Genomic DNA, 10,315 nt, shown 5'->3' with positions numbered 1-10,315 from the left:
TCAAAATATCACAGATTTTAACATCCTAACTAAAGATTCACTCAAATCACTCTAGGTGTTTAAAGACATCAATTAGTCAATATGAAAAGTTATTACCATAGGCTTGCTTGAAATTCAAATCTCCACCACTATATATTAAGCAGATACATCAATCAAAAAAGTCTTTAGACGTTTGTAACGTGGCTTTTTTAGGGGTGTGGTCACAAGCTAAAGGAAAAGGTTAGAATCGAGATTGAATTGAAAAATTACCTAGCTAGAAAAATAACTAGTCATCAGTTGAATACAAGTGAGCTTCTTCTCAGAAAATGGAATTAACACTCAAGCTCAAAAACGATGAATTACTACTAATATGTATTGAAGTAATTTTTTTTTAAGAACAAGTCAAATACATAGAAGAGCAAAACATATCTAAGCAATTGGTTCAAATCAAATCTCGACAAAAATAGGGATCAAATTAGGGGATTTCAACAATAATGGGTTATGGGTTAATATTGAGGGTAAATCAATTAATGGTTTGTTAGGCTCAAAGGGATTCACTAAGGGTTAATTATGAAGGTAGGCTTTTGTGAAGCAAGTGGGTTAAACCTAAGTGCCTTTATCATCTTGACATATCAAATCAAATGGTGTGGTCTTGACATGCATAATCAAGCAAGTTCTAGAATAACAAATTAATACTGACGCACTCATAATAAAAGTGAGCATGAAAGAAATAAAATATGCTCTAAAGGCTCAAGATCTCACAAAAATTATGGCTTTTTGATGTTTAAACTTGTGAATTTCAACTCACGATAATACCTAAACTTAGGGAAACAACCTAAAAGTTTATAATTCTTCAAAAATCAACTTATCATGCTTGATTCCCTAATGTCTTAAGTTTAAACAATCAATGCATAAATGCCTATGTTTTAATTCAAGACATATCAATAAAAATCATAAATTAATTAAAACTCATTCTAATAGTGATATGAGTGATTCACATGAGACTAAGACAAAATTCAGGGATTTCTAATAATGATATGAAAGACCCCCCACACTTAAGATGTACATTGCCCTCAATGTACAAATATAGATATCTTGAAAAATATAGATAAATAATCATAAGATAGGGAGAGAAGTGAAACTTCTTGAATGATGAATGAACTCCTTGATTTGGAATTATGGAGAATAATGGGCCAAGGAAATGATGAGAGTGGAGGAGGATACTCCAGTGGTGGTAGAGGTTCATTAGTCCATAAGTCCTTTGCTAGTGGAGTTTTTAGTTCCTATGTAATGATGAGCTTTGGAGCTCTTTATAACTGTGATAGAATCAGGAACTTTTTAGGAAATATAAGGAAGCATAATTACTCGTAATGAAATAGTCAAAACTATAAATTATTCAATAAAAATTATAAAAACTAAAATTAAAATAATAATAGAGGAAAATGAAATAAAAAGTACTTAAATAAGATAAATAAAGATAAAAGTGAAAATAAAAATAATAAATAAAAAGTTTTTAAACATCGTCATCGCCGGATGGTTCACAAGGTGGTGGTGGCGATGAAATGTGGAAGTACTAACAAATCTGATGTAGACTCACATCAATGTGATCCAAGCGCTAAAAACATTGCTGCTCAAATCGTGTAAGGTGCTCAGAGATGTCAGAGTATGAAGCCGCCGTATGAACTGAACGATGGATGGGTGGTGGCTGAGACGGTGGGTCTTCATGACGTGAAGGGACATCATCATTAATGCCCTCTGGGTCCTCCTCCTCGGTGGACTGGACGAGGCAGAACTGAGGAGGGTAGGTGCCACGTCATTTCTTGATCATCCTCATGTTTAGCATGCTCGAGATGCCCTATAGGGACATCTGGCCGATGAAAGTGAGGGAGGATGATTGTGCCACTGTGTTGAGGAGCCCAAAGTGTCATGCCAATTGAGTCACATAGGGCCCAATAGAGATGACCCCTCTCCTGTGTCGCTCTATCTAATGGCGGATGGCGAGGGCGATAAAGTAGGCAAGGTTGAAGACGTGCCCGTTCGCCATGCTCCAAAGGAAATAGTCGTCGTGAGTGTTAACGACGTCAGTGCTCTCTCGTCTTCCCATCAGAGTGTGGGCCAAGATGGAGTGTAGGTATCACAGGGATGGGGCGAGGGCCGATACCTTAGAGCGGCTAGGATCATAGGAGGCTGAGGCAGGGACGAGGTCCTTCCAACACTTGAGAGAGAGTAGTGGATGTGGCAGTGGAGGGTGTCGAGTTCGTTGTCATCCATGAACTCCGTGTACAGCCCTAGTGCAATCCCGAACTCGAGTACACTCAATTGCCACACTAGACCACGAAGGCGAAACTAGGCCGTTCCAGGATCGTCAAAGTTTGTTATGACGGCTTGAAGATGGAAGGTCAAGCATAGTTCCATCGTGAGCTCGAGGTATGTCGACTCGATGATCTCAAAGAAGAGCCCCCACGGTTCAGTCGTCAGGAGGGCTCAGACCGCGTCAGCCATCTGAATTTGTTCAAGTGCGGCCCACACCTAGGGGTCAGGCTCGTAATATCTGAAATAGCTCCTCCTGGGGTCCTAAGGGGAACTCGAGGAAAGGGTGCCTAATCTCCGAGGTAGGACCCGAGGATGACGCTGTTCCTTTCCTTTTCTTCGAGACGGGGACAACGATCTTCATACCACGTGAGGATGACATTGTATATCTGCATTGAAAAGTCAAAGTTCAACCAATATGTCCCAAGAATAGCATGGAAAAACAAAACTAAATAGGAATATTTCATGAGACTCACATACTAGATGAAGTAAACAAAACTAAAACAACTAAAGCAAATATATTAAGTTATTAAAATAGGACTATGAGAATAATGCTACGGGAATATCTAATGCATAAGTGCATGTGGGTAAGCATAAAATCCATGGAAATGAGAAAAATAGATGAATGTAGTATGAAAAATGGCAATATTCTTTAATGACAAGCATGAGTATTATTATTCTACTATGAATATTCACTTAAGTTAGTCAAATGGATCAGAGAAATCATGAAATAGACAAAATATTTAAAGAAAATAGAGTGAAAAAAAAGTAAACAAATGCAAAAGGGAGAAGCTTGGGTCGTCGAAGACAGGTAGGGTGTGTGGAGTTACAGGGGCTAGGGTTAGGGATTTTTGGGGAAGAGGATGATGAATAGTGAGGGGTTTATATAGATTTTGGGCACACAACCGTGGGGCACGCCTGTGTGCTCTAATTTTTGCCCGTGTGTTTCGTAATTTTAAATTTAGGCGCGTCTGACATTCACCCCACTCCAGTGTTCCTTAGGCGTGTGGGTGCACACGGCCATATCACACAGCCGTGTCTTGCTTCTTTCGCTTCTCCCACGCCCGTGTATGATAGCCCACTCCCGTGTTAGTTTGATAGTGTCGACCACGAGTGATGGGCACGGGAGTGTCGAACGCCCGTGCTAAATTAAAAAGTTCTCCTACGGATTCAAAACACGTGTGTGTCTAGAATAACGAAAACAACTGGGAATATAAATTTGTCAATTTTAACGAGTACATCTTCAATAATCCCCCTAGGAAATCTGATAGTTTTATCGGCTAATTGAATACTCATCCTAGTTTGTTTAGGTTTCCCAAGACCTAGTTCTTTAAACATTTTGTAAGGCATGACATTGATACTAGCCCCTAAATCAGCCAAAGCATTATTAACAACTAGGCTACCAATTAAACAGTGAATTGTAAAACTCCCTGGATCTTTTAATTTGTTGGCCAGCTTATTATGTAGTATGGCTGAGCAAACCACATTTAGTTCTACATGCGATGCCTCATCCAACTTCCGCTTATTTGTTAAAAGCTCCTTTAGGAATTTGACTGCGTTTGGCATCTGCGAAAGAGCTTCAATAAATGATAAATTAATATGTAACTTCTTTAATAATTTAAGGAATTTACCAAATTGTTCATTTGTGCGGTCTTTCCTTGTTGCATTTGGGTATGGCACACGAGGTTTGTACTCTTTACTTACTGGTTTCTGGTCATTGTGGTCCACCTCACCCTTGCCTTTACTTACCACAGTTTCTTGCCTCTGTTCTGGTTCAAGTGCAACTAACCCTTCCTCATATTGAATGGTAATTGCATTGATTTGTTCACTTGGGTTAGATTCAGTGTTACTCGGCAGGCTACCTTGTGGTCATTTAGATATCAATTTAGCGAGTTGACCTATCTGAGTTTTGAGCCCTTAGATCGACGCTTTTGATTTTTAAGTGCTGTCTCAGTATTCTGAAAATGAGTTTCTGACATTGAGATGACATTTTTTAGCATCTCCTCAAGGTTCGGCTTTTTCTCTTATTGGTAGGATGGTTGTTGGAAGCCTGGAGGTGGTGGTGGTTGCTGATTTCCTTGGCCTCCCTATGAGAAATTTGGGTGGTCCTTCAACCTGTATTGTAAGTATTACTATAAGAATTATTTTGAGATCGAGGATTATTACCCATGTAATTTAACTGCTCGTTCTCCATGTTGTGGCCATAGGATGGGTAATCTAAATTGCTTGATCCACCTCCACTTACTTCGCACTGCATTACTGGGTGAACCTGTGAAGAACTAAGAAAACCGTTAATCTTTCTGTGCAAAAGTTCTACCTGATTAGAGAGCATGGTGACCAAATCGACGTTAAAAATGTCGGCTGCTTTCGTTGGCTTTGTCCTCGTGACTTGCCACTGATAATTATTCAGTGACATCTCTTCTATAATTCATAAACATTTTCAGGTGTTTCTGCGTCAACCATTTGTTGAGTTGAAGGATTCAGGCCATTATGAAACGTTTGAACCTGTAGCCAGAGTGGTAACCCATTGTGAGGGCATCTTCTCAAGAGGTCCTTGTATCTCTCCCATGCATCGTAGAGTGTTTCTAAATCCATCTGCACAAAAGAAGAGATATCATTGCGTAATTTAGTCGTTTTAGTCGGCAAAAATATTTTAATAAAAACTTTTCAGTCATTTGTTCCCAAGTAGTGATTGACCCTCGTGGTAACGAATTTAACTACTGTTTAGCTTTGTTTCTCAATGAAAAAGGGAATAACCGAAGGCGAATGGTGTCATCAGAAATGCCATTAATTTTAAATGTATGACATAGTTCCAAAAAGTTTGCCAAGTGAGTGTTGGGATCTTCATCCTACAAACCATCAAACTGAACAAATTGCTGTATCATTTGAATTGTGTTAGGTTTCAGTTCAAAAGTATTTGCAGCTACAGCAGGTCTGACTATGCTCGATTCAGTTCTTGTTAAAGAAGGTTTAGCATAATCATAGATAGTGCGCAGAGCAAGATTCTGATTAGCAGCAATCGCAGGAGGTAGCAGATTTTCTTGGTTTTCAGCCATCTTCTCGGTTGTGGTTGAAGTATCGTCCTCTTGCTCTTCCTCTATGTATCTTAAGCTTCGCCTTTTTTCTCTTCGGTTTCTGCGAACTATGCGATCGATCTCACTATCAAACAGTAATGGTCCTGACAAGTTTCTTCTAGTCATAAACTAGAAAAACCTATTAGAAAATAATAAATGAAGAATTAGAAAATAAAATAAAATTTTAAATTGCAATAAAATTAAAATGGCTAAAGTAATAAAAATCGAGTGTTCCTAATATCCTAGTTTCCCGACAATGGTGCCAAAAACTTGATACGTGATATTCGCGACAGGTTTTAAAAATTTATAATTAAGCATTCTTTAAACTAACTATTATCACGATGAAGGCAAGTGTACCTATCGAACAGTATTATAGCTTTAGCAAGACCAGATTGTCGAACCCAAAGGAACCAAGAGTACTATTAATTACTTTCTTTTTATTATCTAGCCTAAAAAATAAGGGATTTGTTTATCTAAATTAATTAACTAAACTAAGAGTGCACAGAGAGAAATTGGGGAAAAGCTTTTGGGAAAATTCGATTGATTAAGACAATACCCAAGGAAAAATCCACCTAGATTTCACTTGTTATTTGACTCTGAATCAGACGATTTATTCATTTGACTTGATCCGTAGAAATCCCTAAGTTATATTATTATCTCTCTCGATACTAATAACGTCTAAGCCTAGGTTGATTAATTGAAATCTCTTTCTAATTAACACCTAGTGTTGCATTAACTCGATCTATGAATCCCCTTATTAGGTTTCACCCTAATCCGATAAAATCTTATCACCCTATCTCTAGGCGTGCAATCAACTCCGCTTAATTATGAAAAATTTACTCTTAAACAAGGTCTATTCCTCCTCTAAATAAGAGCATTAACTCGAATCAATATCTTGGAATATTAAAACAAGAATTAAGAACCCATAATTAAGAACAAGTCAAATATTTATCATACAATTCAGATAATAATAACAAGATCCGTCTTGGGTTTCATTCCCCTTACGTATTTAGGGGGTTTAGTTCATAATTATAGAAAAAAACATCTCAGAAGAATAATGAATACAAAACATAAAGAAAACCCAAAACCCCTGAATGGAAATTGAAAGGAGATCTTTAGTCTTGATGATGAATATGGCTTCTGAGATTGACCGATCGGCTTCCCTTGAGTAATTTCTTGCCTTCTACTCTACGCCTCCCATCCTTAGTGCCTGCTTAGGTGTTTAAATAGGCTTTAGAATGCTTAAGAGCCCTTAAAATTGGCCTTTTTCGAATAGGGTTATACTTGGGCTCGGTAGGGACATGCCCGTGTGTGATTACTCCATTACGTGGTCAAGGCTGTTGAATAGGCGTGGGCATGTAGTCTACCGGTGTAAGTCATGCTTAGATCCTGCCAAAGGGACACGGTCATGTGACACGCCCGTGTGAGGAAGTCCAGGCCGTGTTGATTTCTCGTGTGGGTCTATTTTCTTCGTTTTCGGCCTGTTTCTCGCTCTTTTACCCTCCTATGCTCACCTAATTATAAAACATGAAATTAAAGATTAGGAGCATCTAATTCACCAAATCTAAGGAGAAATTGTCCATAAATGTGTTAAGCATAGGATAAAAATATGTATAAATTACGGTTTATCATGTAACGTCTAGCAGTCGACTATAGAAGTGAGAACCTTCATCATATATCAAGGCTCTCAGGGTTCTGAATCATGTGAATATCTTCTTCTGTAGGAACTTCACAACGACTTTCATATCATTTGTAGGTAAAGCAATTGCTTCTTCCCACTTTGAAAAGTAATCCACTACAGGAAGGATGTATTAGTTTCCAAAGGAACTAAGAAATGGTCTTATGAAATCTATGCCTCATATGTAGAAAGTTTCTACTTCGAAAATCTCATTTGGTGATGTCTCATCTCTTATCGAAATGTTTTACATTCTTTGGCATCTTTCACATCTCTGTACAAATTCAAACGCAACTTGTTTATAGTAGGCCAATAGAATTCGAATTGCAGCGCGTTTTGTACAGTTCTCTTGCTCTAAAGTGGCCTCTATATGGAAATATATTATGGTAATAGGGTTTGCCAGGTAAGTTGTGAAGTAGGGTTCGTCGGTCAAGGTTACAATCAGACTCAAATGAGGAAAAAATGATTTAGTGTATCTAGGAATACTTTACCAGCAGGTAACAACTTTCCTAAGTTAATTAAGGTATCCTAATATTTCTAGGACTCCTAAGTCTATAAATAAGACCCTTAAATTCTGTGAACTCTTCATGGAATATTCTATCGTCAAAGTCTCTATTCGTAGTTCAGAATATGGCTATCAGGGTAAGTCTCTATCTTGTTGGGTGTGATTGTCCATGTTCTTATTTCATGAATTCTGTATATTTTGTTCTATCTAAGTAATATATGTGTGCATTGTTGCAAACTAGCTGGACTGTCCACTAGCAAGGATAAGGGCAAAGCTAAACTTGTTTAAGTTCTCTGTTTTCCAGTGAGTAATCGATAACTATCAGTTTATGGGTTCTTAAAGGTATTTTGATTATAATTGCTAATGGTTATAGTTTTCTAAAAGAAACCTTGTTTTCAAAACCCAAAAGTAAGATTTCTGAAATACTTTTTTTAAACCATGATACTCTATTTTCAATTACAATTTGAAAATATGATTTTAAGATAATTTGTGCGAGCTCTTATGTGAGCTATGGTTTTCAAAGAATATTTTATAAACAATTCTATACGATGTGTGTCAAGGAAGCTCTCATTTGAGCTTATGGGTAAGTTGTGTATCAGCAAAGCTCCTTTGTGAGCTAAGAATAAGATGTGTACCAGCAAAGCTCCCTTGTAAGCTAAGAATAATTTGTGTATAGTGAAGCCCCCAAGTGAGCTTATGGATAAGCTGTGCATTAGCAAAGCTCCCCATGCAAACTGAAATGATAGTGCTCCTCAGCAAGCCCAGCTCTATGCGAGCTAGGTTGGACTATGTCCACCGAGACAAAGTCAAAACTAGTCTTGTGAGCTAGGGTAGACTTTGTTCTAAGAAAATGTTTTCTGAAAAAGTACGAATTGGTTTCACAATTCAAAGGAAAACCTAGACTCTAATTTAAAAAGGCTTTGTTAAAAAAATAGGATCGTGATATTAACGCGAACCCTGTCAAGGACGTTTTAAGGAAAATTAATGAGTTTCAAACTGATTTCAAGAAGTTATATTTTTGACAAAAGATGAACTGGATCTCACAACCTCACCTGTGAACCACGCACGAAAACATTTTCAAGCTAAAAGTCTACATCTATTTCAAATATCATTTAAACATATTCGAAGAATCTGATTATTCACTAAGTTCTCAATGAAGTCACCCACTCCTCTCTTACTCCTTCTCATGTAAATAGGTCGCAAATGACATAGGCGAGGTCGATGATTGGGCAAGGATGTCCCTAAGTAGATATCGACAAATCCAGGTTAATGGAGAAAGGAATTTTTTTATAGGATTTAGATATGTTTTGAATTTGTGACTCTGGTATTTTGATCTAAAGACTAGTTATTCTATTTAGTTTAGTTTTCTAGTTTATTGCAGACCATGTTTAAGTACTTAATAATTCATAAATAAAGTCGATGTTATTCATGCATGAAAGTATTGTGTTTTATATGTCTAAGTTAGATCTATAGTTTAAGTTTATTATGAGCTCTATATGTTGTGTGCTATAATTACATATGAAACCCTGTAATAATTACTATATTTACAAGTGTGCACTAACCCAATGGTGCATGTGATTCCATGTAAGTATTGTGATCGCTAATTACATGCATACCCCTATTGTGTTTGTTTTATTACTTGCGAACCCATAAATAAGTGAACCCGTGTATTTGCATAAACCCAACTAAAGTTTAATAGCCTTGCATGCATGATCCTTGTAATTGTGAAGCTCATACATTAGGAGTTATGCAAACCCTTATATTATGTGTTTTCATGCAATTTCTTTTATGTATGTGAGCCTATGTGTTATACTACGAACTCATATGTTTCGGTTAAGAACTATGATAACATTTAACGAAAGTCCAAGTTGTGTTGTGAACTCTTACTTATATTGTTATGGGGCATGTAAACCTGATTCTGATGCTTGTGTAGCTTGCATGTTTGCTTACTGTTTCTACTGCTGTGTTCTGAGTTAGCGCAACTTTTGGTAAGACTTAAGTCGTTGTTGGAGGTTAGGTTGGTAGTTAAGGGAGAGTCACTTCGGTGGCTAATGTAGCTTGCCAAACTTAGGCAGAAACTTCTAGGTCATGTTGGAGTGTTACAGAACCAGTCAAGGAAGTTCAAACCATTTAACTTGTCCTTCCTAAGGAAAGATCACAAGGATAAAGAGTTTGAGTTGTTTGCCATAATAAATCTATAATAATAAAATATGATTATGAGTAATTTACCAAGTTTAATATAATCATTAAAAGGACTTTATTAAAAGATGATCCCACTATTTCATTCAAAATTAATAACCCTCATTTAATTTTGGAAAATCATTTCTCTAAAGTTTTTCTAGTGGGTAAAGATCCATATTTCACCTCCTCTTAAGTCAACTTTGGCTTTACTCTCAAGAGTATGGTTATTTAGGTAAGCAACACTTGCTAATTACATCACACATAACTCCTTATTTGGTGGACAACTCTTGTTCCAATCATCTCATGATTATCCAAATCTTTTGCCTTTAATGTAACAACTTGTTTTCAGTGTTGTCAAAAACAGTGGTTTTCAGACCACAATTTTGACGAGTAAATATTATTTTATTATTTATTTAGAGTCTACGGGATATTAATAAGGTTGTATTAAAGTTTCATTAAGAAATTTTGATGTTTGCATGACTAATTAAGTAAAAAGGTCTAAATCGTAAAAAAGTGTAAAAGTTGAGTACCATTAGTTAAAAGGGCTAAAAGATTATGGAAAGGAAATCTAATGGACTTAAATTGTAATTA

At 36.8% G+C, this 10,315-nt stretch overlaps 1 non-coding gene across 1 annotated transcript; it reads left to right on the top strand.

Annotated features, from left to right (window-relative positions):
- The first annotated feature begins 4,810 nt into the window (after nucleotides 1–4,810).
- Nucleotides 4,811–4,917, top strand: LOC121211964 (small nucleolar RNA R71). The gene has a single exon (XR_005907178.1). It is a non-coding gene; the product is annotated as a small nucleolar RNA R71 (small nucleolar RNA).
- The last annotated feature ends 5,398 nt before the right edge of the window (nucleotides 4,918–10,315 follow it).

This window comes from Gossypium hirsutum, chromosome A12, assembly GCF_007990345.1.
Source record: "Gossypium hirsutum isolate 1008001.06 chromosome A12, Gossypium_hirsutum_v2.1, whole genome shotgun sequence".
Lineage (NCBI taxonomy): Eukaryota > Viridiplantae > Streptophyta > Magnoliopsida > Malvales > Malvaceae > Gossypium > Gossypium hirsutum.
This window is presented reverse-complemented; position numbering and strand designations above follow the sequence as displayed.